Source organism: Branchiostoma lanceolatum, chromosome 5, assembly GCF_035083965.1.
Source record: "Branchiostoma lanceolatum isolate klBraLanc5 chromosome 5, klBraLanc5.hap2, whole genome shotgun sequence".
NCBI classification, from domain to species: domain Eukaryota; kingdom Metazoa; phylum Chordata; class Leptocardii; order Amphioxiformes; family Branchiostomatidae; genus Branchiostoma; species Branchiostoma lanceolatum.
The window spans coordinates 12,987,279-12,999,697 of record NC_089726.1 but is presented as its reverse complement, the minus strand read 5'-3'; the positions used below and the strand labels follow the sequence as shown (position 1 = coordinate 12,999,697).

The following is a 12,419-nucleotide window of genomic DNA, read 5'->3' as shown; positions in this document are numbered from 1 at the left end:
GTTATCACACCTTTTAGTTCTCGGTGATCCGTCAGACGGCACAAGTACGGGGAACACGGCAACGTGAGGACATCACCGGTGCGGCTGTCGGTGGGAGAGTCAAACCTAAATGTGTACGGTAATGCTTCCCTGGGGCCAGTAGGTGTTTGTCAAATGTGGGGATTGGATCAAGTCAATGTGGGTCACGGTGTGCGGGTTTGGTGAGAGCCCGCTCCAGGCAGTGGGACACGGAGAGTGCTACAACAGCTGAAGTACATATAGTCGCGCGGCTTCAGGCTGCAGATGGGGACGTGCCAATTTGAGGAGGCCGGATTCCTCCCCTTAAAGAAGATAAATTGCAGTACTTTAGCACCCTATTAGGCCTTCCAGGTAGAAGCTAGCTGGAGAAGCGTTGTGTGATACTCATGTGAGACACCACAGTCCTCTTAGCCTGGGTATCAAACCCCCAAACTCTGAAATATCTATCGAGCCATCTGACCAGACCCCCAAACGATAGATATGTTAGAGTTTGGGGATATGTTAGAATCTGGGGGTCTGGCATCCTGGCTACAGTCCTCTATGTTTAAAGCCATCCTTGTTCCAGATGAAACTGTACACAAGGAGTCTGTGCAACATAACAATGGGACTTTCAGTTCAGTCTATAAACCGACTACATACACACCATAGTAAGCAGGAAGTTGCACGAAGGCAGTCAAGAAAGAGAAAGACATGGTTCATCTATTGTCTACACACATAGACTTGAGAATGTAGCAGTGAAAATTGCCGTCTGTGTCCAGTGTGTGTAGAAATGACTTATTACAACTTGAGTGGGACGTCGTGACAAAGATTGCGGACAATCACAGGCTACTGGTCATAGCCAAGAGAGTCTACGTCCATTTATTTCATCGATTTAGAATGATTCATGTTACTTTTATGTAGTTTAGGCGCCACTGACCCTAAACGCCCATTTGTTGTCGTCCAATAGCCGTATTTATGAACGAGACGCATCCAGATTTGTAGCTCAATATGTAACACTACTGTCCAGACAAGTGGTACCCATTAATATACCACATGGTGGCTGTGTGTACAAATGCTGAGGCAGTCTCGAGAGCTTAGGGGCAGTTTGGTCATGATTTGTCGGCCCAGACAGAAAATGCAAATGTCCGCTCCACCGAAACAAATCTATTCGTGTGCAGAAAGTTTGGAGTGGGCCCCAAACGATCTATGGTTTCCGCATCCCCTGAATAGCTATTCTATCACAACAAAGTGTCCAATATATATATGTCTAGGACTACAGAAGAAACCGAACAGTTCGTCTCGGTTTATTCTTGTCTGTCCCCACCCAGCGTATGGCCGCCAGGTTCCAACAAGATGAAATGCTCAGGAAAGATCAGGAAAGGTCAACTTGTATAGAATAAAAAGTGCACGTGGGCCTGAATAAGAGGTAATTGAATGAGAAGTCCTCCGCTTGTTATTCATGCGGGTATGTCCGCCTTGATTGGCAATTTTTCCCGCCATTTTAGGGCACAGCTGAGGTCCCCACAATGGCAATCTCCAGAGTAGTGAACTGGTCCCAGATAATCCATTTTATGTCTTGTTTATGGTTCTGTCATAACGTTAAGGTATCAACAGTTCATCTAGATCTATCAGATTGATACACAGTTCAATTCGGCTATCGCCAGGAGACAAAAATAATGAACAGGAACAGACCTGAAGGAGTCTTTATTGTGAATTCCTCTTGTTAAAGTTAATCGCCAAAAGGCAAAGATGCCATTGTTGATATTCCACAACAAATTTCTGTCTAGTCTGTCCCCTTAAGAGGGAAGTTTGACAGTATTTACAATCTAGGAAAATTTGTTTCACTCTGATTAAGATGTATCAAGATGTATCTATGTCCACGAATGTCTATATCGACCCAATACTTCACATTTCGTACTTGCCCATGACTGACTTCATGACTGTTTATCGGGGGCCTCAATTTCAGACTGCGCAGATCTATCTGGGGAATGTCCACTCACAAATGAGACAGGGATCTGTTTTCTATCTATCTCCCATTTTGCACAACGTGTAACGTTATGTATTACATAAAAGGCTTTTCTATCATGAATGCCCTGAAGAGCTTAGCGTTATTACGTTATTAGTATATTCCACCTAAATGGAGTTTGCTCAGAAATAATTGATATTGCCGGAAAGCTAGAAAACTTATATGCAGTTTAGCCAATGATATAAGAAATAAACGTCCCTTTACTCCATTTGTACGGCCAACCTCGGGACAAAATAATGTAACTCTACTAATAAAGTACCATTAGTCTTGATGTCAAAGGATACCCGGAAGCGAAGTAGAGGCGCTAGGCCGAAAATGAATCTGCAAGAACATACACAACTTCTACAGTGTTTGAGACGTGTTTTCAATGTATATAATTAGCAAGAAAAGCTCAAAACATTCTTCAGAACATGTCGAAGCCAGCCCAGAAAATTTTGATTAGTCTATGTTGTCAATATGACAAAGTGTTGTTAAACATGGAGAAAATTTTAGCTGATGCGTTGCTACTTCTAAGTATCCGAAATGTTAAACCAAAAAGAGGCTTTCAAACTGGAAATCCCCGTCGCCCCGCCAAAGAAGCTGAGAAGCCGCTGTAACGGTTCTGTAAGATTGAAAGTAATGTTGAAACGCGGAACGGTAACGCTTGTCGTGACAATCTCCACAACGCTGCCTGACAGATTCTCCTATCATTCCTCAAGAACGGTGACATTTCCGTCGTTGGAGGTGACATTCACGGAGGCGGGACTGCATTAGTTGAGATAGCAGGATTGAATGAAACGCCGGTCCGTTCTGGACAATAAATGTGTTATCGTTTCTGCTCGGTGGAACGCTGCCGTTCTGCGCCATGCGTCAGTGCGCAGTTCTGATGGTGGCGTTTTGAGAAAGCCCTGACGCAGCTGGCCCCGGGGCACGTATCCCTCACCATGCGGAATAGTACCGCGTCCTTCGCACATCAGCGCCGCTCCATCAACTCCAAGGCTAAACTATCTTCCGTTATCTGGAAACGTTTTAACAGACGAGGATCGCAATAGTATCGCGCTTTTTTTATAATGTATTCCCTTTAAGCATCAAGTATGGGCACCAGAAGAGCCCATCAATAACTAAACTCTACATATCTGGACATCGACCGGTGAACTTCCATCTACTTTGGCGTCAAGCGGGCGACCACTTTCCTACGCGATGGCGCCGAGGTTCCTGCATAACTAGACTTATCACGTCCCCGGAAAATTGTCTCTTTGATGTGCCTTAGCCTTCCGGGACTTCAACTTTCATGTACTTGAACTTTCATGTGCTAACATCTCGAAAGTGCAGTTCATGATGTGACATTGTTAGTACTAGTCCTCGTTAGACATTGATTCTTGGTGATTGGGTCCTAAGGCGGGTGTGTTTTGCACTGATGCCAAAGAAAAAAAGGAACTTTTCTTTTCAAAGATGCTGGCCTTTTTCTCTGATTTCAAGTCCATTAGAAACTAACCATCTCGTTTGAAAGGTACGGTTTAGAAAGTTACAATGAATTGTTAAGTTGGTGAATGAAATATCTAATCCCATAAATAAATCATGACATTAGGTGTTACATTAGCCTGCGACCAGAACGTAATTAGTAAGGCTCCACGGGTGAAAACGTCAAATTGGAATATTGCTTAGAAATAATAGGATGTTCCCATGGTATAGAACATGCACCCTTTAACGCGAGAAGTTATTGGTTCTGCTCATTAGCGAACAGCACGCCATTTCCTCTCACAAATTGGGCAGAGATATTTATTGACATACACATTACAACGGATTGAATGCAACGTTATATATCGTAGTTTGTTTCCGATCGCCAAGTTGAATACTATCTATCATAAGAGGATAACTGTCTCTGGGTTGATATATAGATATGCCAGAGTCAGATTCGGTAAAATGGTGAAAAACTGTACCTGTCCTTGTTTCTGAAGGAATTTCTCATGCGTTACGCGCGCTTTTAACTTCCGTTTTATCGTTGGTTTTCTTGATAAATTGTCGGCAATTGAAAGATACGCCCTTTGGTGGTCTTATTTGTGTGATATTAACACGCATGCAATGTTCTGATTGATCGGTTTGATATTTCAATCGTTGTGGCGGAACCGCAAATGATGCATAAATCAGCATTAATGCAGTCTATCATCTCTATACAACTTCGTGAATTATAAATGAGCTCTGTTACGGTATACAGCAAGGGTCAGGTTCTATATAATTGTTTTAAAATGTTCTGTTTTCCTAATCCTAAAGAAACTCCCTGTATTGTCATATAAGCTTTCAACATGTCCATGGCAATCTTTTTGACCATCTTAAGTTTTCAATGGTACAAAATAAAGTGTGTCCCACCGATTTTAGCAACGTGTTTCGTCGTAATCGAGAATGGTCTCTACGGAGAGTTCTTGGAAGGAGGCGGGCGTTGACGAGGACGCGTCCGAGCGATGTAGGTCCCGGCTGCCCTGGTGGAGTCGCGTCAGGTAAAACCCGGGTCTGGCAGTGTTCCTCAGGCAGTCTATAAGGTGTTGGTGTTGGCTCTGGAACCGCTCTCTCTCCGGGCTCTCCACCCCGCCCGTCAGCAGGGCCTTGTCGCCTTTGGAGACTTTCTCCGGGCGGTAGATGGCGTTGAAGTTGGAGACGATGACGGTGACGGGCAGCGTGAGGAGGACCACGCTGCTGAGGCAGCAGAACGCCGTCACCAGCATGCCCACGATGGTGTTGGGCACCATGTCGCCGTACCCGAGCGTCGTCATGGTGACCACGATGTACCAGAAGCCGGCGGGGATGCTGGTGAAGTTGGACTCGGGCCGGCCCCGCTCACAGTAGTACATCATGGTGGCGAAGATGACCACGGTCATGGCCAGCGCGAAGAGCAGGAAGCCCAGGTCGCGCATGCACGCCTTCAGCGTCTGTCCCAGCATCTGCATGCCGGAGGACGAGCGCGACAGTTTGAAAATGCGGAACACGCGGAACACGCGGAGGGTCACAAACACACCGTTCAGCTCCTTGTTCTCAGGGATGCATAAAGCGATATAGAACGGTACAATTGACACCAGGTCGATCACGCTCAAAGGACTCTTCACAAACTCTCGTCTGTTTGGCGCTGCGAACAGTCGCAGGGAATACTCGATTGTAAAATACGTGACGCAGGTTATTTCCACGACAGAGAAGGTGACTCTGTACCTGTCCCCGCACCGCAGCCATTCGTCCTGCCCGCCAAAGTTGCGGCACCAAATTGTCTCCACAACGTTCGCTACGATGGAGGCGACGATCATGGTTCCTGTCACGTAAAACGATGCCTGAGCGACTGCTCCCGACAGCGGGTCGTCCAGAATGCTCCACAGTCTCGCGCGGAGTGTGGAGATCGCTGACGCGTCCTTGTCATCTGCACCCGCTGCCGTTTCAGACTCGATTTGCTCTAGGGCTTCCTTTTTCTCCATGTACGTTTCCCGACAACACACTCCGACGATATCCTCGGCCATGAGGCGAAAAAAGATGAGCTCGTTGTCGTAGTCCTTGACGGACTCGTTCTCGGGGTAGTGTAGATGGCCGGTGCGGTAGTACGTCAGGATGTACCTGAATATATCCGGGTCCCGGTCGAACACGTACTCGTCGGTCTCCGCGTTGTAGAAGTAGTCTTTCTCATCGCTTCCGAGCAGACTGTCCGGGAAACGGTCAAAGATTTTACGGGACGTCACAAACAGCGTTCCGCCCACTTGAAGCTTTACCCTGTCGTCTTTCCGCACAAACTTCATCCTCGTCGCGGTAAAATGTTCAGGCTGTATGGCAGGATGCTGTACAGAGCAAGATGCTTCTGCAGCGCCGTCCATGGTGCAGGAGAACCACACGGTGCTCTGAGTTGTGCACTCCGCTCAAGCTCCGACCTGTTATGAGAGACTTTCAGTTCGCATTGGGTGCACCGGCGGAGTCATGTGACGCAACTGCCAAAGTTGCTCAGTTCAAACCATATGAATGTGATTGAGCACGCTGATCAGGCGTAACTCCGCTGGGAGCCTTCAATGCGGCGTCGATAATGAGTCCCGGCGCATCAAATCTGTCCGCAAATATCGTTAGCAATGCTTGCTGTCCGCCCGCAGCCGTGATATTTCTAATCGTGCTGGTATATAGGGCAATATGTATGATAGCGTCTTTTTCACGCGTTCTGATTCATATTTACAGTCCACGGTTCATGCACAGGTTCATTGGAATTCACGGTAAAGGATTCCGTAGAATCTTCTGCTTATAAGCTTTCAATATGCCTTTTCCCAAGCCTCTATAGCAAAATGTGTTCTGGCAGAAGTGAATTAGGGAGCCTAGAGTACGGCGTTTTCACTAACGTATCCCGGCGCCTATCCAAAAGGGGACGGCTGCACATGCATGCTTTTCTTTAGGAGGGGCTAGATTCACAGCCATCATGCATTGATGTTATCAACCGCAAAAGGGTAAAAAATACGCGAAACAATCGACGCTCTTGTAACTGTGCATGTAAGATTGACTTGTTTGAATACAGAACTAGAATCGCCTGAAGCGTGACCATTTGTCTGCTGAGTGACTAGTTGCTTTATTGATTGTTTCGGCGCGCTATTCCCGCTCGTTTAGAGCAGACCACTGCATATCATGTAACATTACACGTACGCCTGCAGGGTCCACATGTACATACTGGTATTTACGTGCTCTGGAAAACTAAAATGGTATCTAAAAGGAATACAACCACAACAACGAGCGCCTAAAAAGTTGTTCTTGCGGAAACGCTCCGGCGATCATTGATGAGCGCTTGTTCATCGAAAAATTCAAATATCAGCAAATCTTATATGGAGATCTACGGGAGACTGGCCAATCTTAGGTCTCACAGCGGTCGCAGTGCGGTCGCCGCCCTAGTGACAAGGAGGTATATCATAAAGAAAATTGTCTGTTGCACTTTGAAGGAAACGACCTGTGACGGTCCATCATCTTGTCACAATGCGCTGTCCCGTGAGAGCAGTGGAGAGGCACTCAGACATAATTCAATCAACCACGGAAGGTTCCCAAGAAGAGATAAGAAACCATAATGGAGAAATGGCGGCCTTTGTAAGATATGATATGAGATATGAGAAATTCAACGACTACGCAAAAAGTAGTTTCATTGCACATTCATTCCAATGAAGGTTCAGGCTTACTTCAAAGCTCAGTGTACCATTATCTCATATTTCATCGCGGTAACACTGTAATACCAAATGTATCACACACACCACTGAGATATTATCTTTATATCAGCCATGAGAACAGCATTTTTTCATGACTGCCGCACCCATGTATTTTCTTGACACGTACTGAGCACTTAATATCCCTGAATTTGAATAGTACTCATTAGAATCTTCAACGAGGACTGAAATAGCTTAGTTTGTAACATCCTAAATTGTTACGGCGCTTTGTGCTAATTTAAGCAAGGAAGTTTAAAATCATTGGTTTAAGCACCTTAGCATCTTTCTTAGTCATCGCTATGTCTATGTTGTTTTTTGTCTGTCTGTCTGTCTGCCTGCCTGCCTGCCTGTCTGCCTGTCTGTCTGTCGGTCTGTCTGTTTGTTTGTTTGTTTGTTTGTTTGTTTGTTTGTTTGCATAGATGATCGGATCAAAATGAGATAGGGGTATTGTATGAGACCTGCTAGTTGTTTTGAGGGGTACTTTCCTTTTCGACTCAGACGAGATTTTCTGAAAATTGAACCGGCGCTTTGACCCAGTCGATCATTACATCAACCTCCCGCTACAGTGACGTCATGAGATTGCAGGCGAGGTTTATAGGGCAGAGATACCGTCCTTTATACGGTCGTTAACACAGTCAGCCCTGCCCGATATGAGATTCAAATCAGGTTAATCCGGAAACACAAAGTACTCACTTATTTTATCGTTTCCTTTGACCTACTTCGGCCACGTGCAGTGATTCAGTTCCCTTGTTTTTCAATCAGGCCAGAAAGTTACGACCTCCTAATGGAAAAAAGTTGGCGGGCCCAATTCTATACCCTTGTGCGACCATTAAGTGTCCATTCTTTCCACTATTCAATTTGCGTTATTGTCACGATTCGTCTGACCCATTTAAAACAAAAGTTGTACACATGGGCTGCATGTCAATGCGTCAATACTGACCTAGACTGATAAAAATGTTCCAATTTTCAAAGCCAGCCCCCAGAGGAAAACTATTATTGAATTTGACGGCATAGCAGCACGTACCATACTTACTTACAATCTGTTCAAATAGGTTTTATTTTAGTCATGGCGAAAGTCTCCACTCCTAGAAATAGTTATCTAGTTTCACAAATCAAATGACAAATTGCTAATCAACTTTACAGTCAGCCGAAGGCTTCAAGCAATTTGATGACATCCGTATTTCATCCTGCAAAACAAATACAGTAAAGCGGCTAAATCATCTAATGCCTAAAAGTCAATACATTATAGACATGGATTAACCTGCCAAGAAAGACATATTTTACTAGGGTTTAGTGTTATCATCGCTATAAACAAAGGTGTATATGAGAGTTATTCAAAGATCTCATTTCAATATTTCCACGGCTGCCAACGTAATCATAAGATTTTTTTCCAGGCAACAAGATGTTGAGACACGCATTACAATATGCCCGTCCGTCCCTATTCTATTAGCATTAGCACGCTGTAAAAACGTCCAACAATTCACAGTGATATACGACGGGTCGAACCACAAAGGCAAGCCTGAAGCTTAATATACACATCTAGGGCGTGACCTAACAGGCGAATATAAGCTTGGAGAGAAGTTGTGAGTACTTGACAGAATGAGACCATGTCATTACGGTCGGATGACTGATTATCGACAGAAACATGACAGGTTTGGGGATGTCGTGGTTTGAGGGATAGAGACGTATCGGCCTGAGTACCGCCAAGCGCAAATTGAAACCCCCGTCATGTGGTTTGGCTTCATTCATCCATAACTTTGGCTAAGTACTAGCCTTAAGAAGTGCCGAAAGTCATATTACACCTCAGTATATTCGCCAACTTCTTTTCCCATCGGTTAAATGGAATTCTGAAGCGGTTGTCCTTGACTTCATTATGTGGTACCGGTATGGGACAGAGAAGGGTCGGCATTCTTGGCAAAGCGCATATGCGCATGTGTTTATAGTAGAATAATACCGGGGCAAGGAATACACAAACTTGCGCACAGAAAAAATCGCCTATATTTATCTTAACAGCGCGATGCCTAGTGCTGCAATTATCTCCGAGCCGCACTGTGGACAATAAGCCTCCGTCGCCACGTGAAACGCAGCAGTTTCGTAAGGTTAAAATCCAAATTCAGTCGAACGGAAAGAAAATAAGCTGTGTGATGGATAGCCAAGGATAAAGCCGGCTTATCAAAGTATTCACCAGACGGCGATAAACCGTTACACATCAGGAGATCTAACCGCAGGAAGACGTATTTCCAGAAATTCCCAGTAGAGCCGCTTCCTCATGCATGTCCTTCGGCTGGGATTAAACCACGGCGACGCTCTGATCTATCTTATAGGTTTGTGCAATATTAGTGCAGTGAAGGACGTTTGGCATACAAGGTAATACAGTAATCTACTTACAAGACGTGTCCTGACTATTTGGAAAATCAATAAAAATTTGTTTGGTTTCTTTCTTTACAGACGTGGAACTTATTTCATCTTATATTTTGCTTTACTGCATAGTTTTCTTCTACCGTTTCAAATGACGCCATTGTTCCTTAAGTTCATTATGGACAGTTGTTTAGAGAAATGATTGCACAGTACTAAATCGTGAGATTCAGGAGGAAACAGACAGAATGAAAAAGATATGACGAAGCAGTTTGGCGGTTCTTTATACAGAGCACAGGGGGTTATATCCACACACACACAATGCATTGTGGGAGCCCTTTTTTTTTGCTCGACCTCCCCTGTGGCAGTTATTAGTGACGAAAGAGAACCGTCACGTGATCAGCATGAATAGAAACATTTCATCAAGGAGGTTGCAATAAAGATCCTTAACTCAATGAACTCGACCTATAGCTTAGCTACAAGTAGAAGAATGTCAATGTCATTGCTGTCAGTGATTGGTTATAATCCACACATGACTGCGACTTAAACTTCAACCTTAAAGACTTTGATGTCGCCTCAGCCTTTGTGTGGTCTAGTAGACATGAATCTCTATGATTTATGAAGGATTATAACAAGAAAATGTAATAGTTGTAACTCAGAACAAAATTCAGATCAACCATTGTGCCCACTCATGTAATGCGATTTCTTATGAAATGTTATCATAAGCTACACATCCTTTCTCACGGGAAAGTTGCTTGAAGACTGTATAAAAGGAGGATCACGACAGAGAAAAGTTCACAGAAGCATATGTTGTATCGGAGACGAAGTGCAGAACACGAATTCTGTGTCTAGCGGGAAACTTTGCGGTAAGATAAGTCTTATCTGATTCCTCCAGAGTTTTTTTTCTTTACACTGTATTTCTAAAGTCCGTAGTGATCATTTGATCTTCTAGTAGGTTGTTGTAATGCCGAAATAGTATTTACCTTGATATTGAAGACAAGTTATTTTTCCATCACTACAAAAATATTTATACTCTATCTGTACATGAAGTAGTATATAGTGGTGTTAGAAAACTCGTGAAAAAAATCATTACTCACATTGTAGATAATTACCCTGTTGCATTCGTTGTACGATAGGTTTGGTTTACGACGGCAAATTGCGACCATTTATGGAATATTGTGAATGTGTCCTACAAGATGCAGCTGGCTTGAAACGGTAAAGGGTCTTCTCGACGGTCACTTCTTTCATGGCCTTAGGCTGGCTAAAATCATGCGACAAAGTTGACTGCGCCCTAGTACCTAGTACAACAAAGTAAACACTTTACCGGCTATGCAAAGTTTCTTTCAGTTTGATCAGGAACATAATTATTGCCACTTGAAGTCACAAAGAGTACCCTGTATAGCCAATATTGCTGCCTTGTGTTTTATTTTGTTCGTATTGCATACACGGTAAACCGCCTCATGGCGTAACACATCAGGTTTGTACTGAAGAGTACAAGCTGCATATCCGGGCAGATTTATTTGATCCACCGACACAGGAAAGGACTCTTACTCTTTTCGATAAATGTGGTGGGTTCTTTTATGTGCTCGAGGTGTGGTTCTCCTCGAACACGAGTTCTATTTAACGTACTATCCGAGGGACGTCCCTAACCGAAGCTAGGTACTCATTTTCACCCGAGTGAAGTGTGGAAAGTCGAGTAAAGTACCTTTCCCAATGGCACAACGTCAAGGGGACAAATAAGGGGACCCCAGATTCGAACAAATCTGTGCCAATAAATAAAGCTGTCTGTTATCTATCGCCCTCCCTCACGAGTACGCCATTTTCCGGCATCTATATTAGACTTGGTACGAAATAAATCTGTTTGATCACCAACAGAGGAAGGTATGGTGTTTTGTTGACACAATCCTAACCAGTCTGTTAAACACAATACTTATTCTCTTTCTCTAAACAGTGAAAGAAATCTCTAGCCATGCGTCCACTCCTGCTCCTTGCTGGCGTTGCCATCGTTTTTGGTGTCAACTCGGATGCCTGGTTTTTCTCTTCCGACAAAGCTGCCAACAAAAAGGTAACGGTCCCAAACAACAGCGGAGCCAATGCCAAAACATCCAGGTATGTCATCTGAATAAAGTCAGCGTTTACAAAATGTATTAGGTACAGCCCTATAAAAGAAAACCACCAAGTCGTCGAATCCTACGTACTTTTAATGTTTTATCTATTTCATGATTGACGTAAAACCATGTATTGTGTCACATGACAGCACTGCTTTTTTTTTCTATTTTAGTACACTTATTTTTAGGGCAAGATCTTTATATCTTACTCTAAGAACACCATTTCAAACTATATGATCATAATTGCCACCTTTACGGATACTCCCATTGATTGCTTTGATTAATGTGTATGGTTCGATCTTTAACCTGAGCATAACTCTCCTTTAACACCGGGAGACGGCTGAACGTACGTTCCGTAAGACTGCAATCCTTTCAGTTTCAACATTTAAGTCGGGATTCGAGCTCTGAACTCTTGGTCCAGAAGCGGAACAGCTAAGTACTAGACCACAGCATACATATTCAGTTGTGAGGCAGCTGGTTTTATCAGAACTACTGTTCACGTTTCTTTTTTTGTCTTTTTTGTTCTTTATCATTTAGGAACATCGAAAGGGTAAACAAACCTGCGGTATCGAACTTCCCGTTCTGGCCATGGGATTCTATCCAACCACCGGCAGCGAAACACCCGGCCAGGCATCCCGCCCAACCCTCGGCACCGAACCACCCGGCCAGGCGTCCCGCCCAACCCCCGGCACCGAAGTACCCGACCGTGCATCCTGTCCAACCCCCGGCACTGAACTACCCGGCCAAACCGGCTAGACG

General features: G+C 44.3%; 1 pseudogene; it reads right to left on the bottom strand.

The window, feature by feature from the left end:
• Positions 1–3,753: 3,753 nt before the first annotated feature.
• Positions 3,754–5,905, bottom strand: LOC136435234 (potassium voltage-gated channel subfamily D member 2 pseudogene; annotated as a pseudogene).
• Between the last annotated feature and the right edge of the window lie 6,514 nt (positions 5,906–12,419).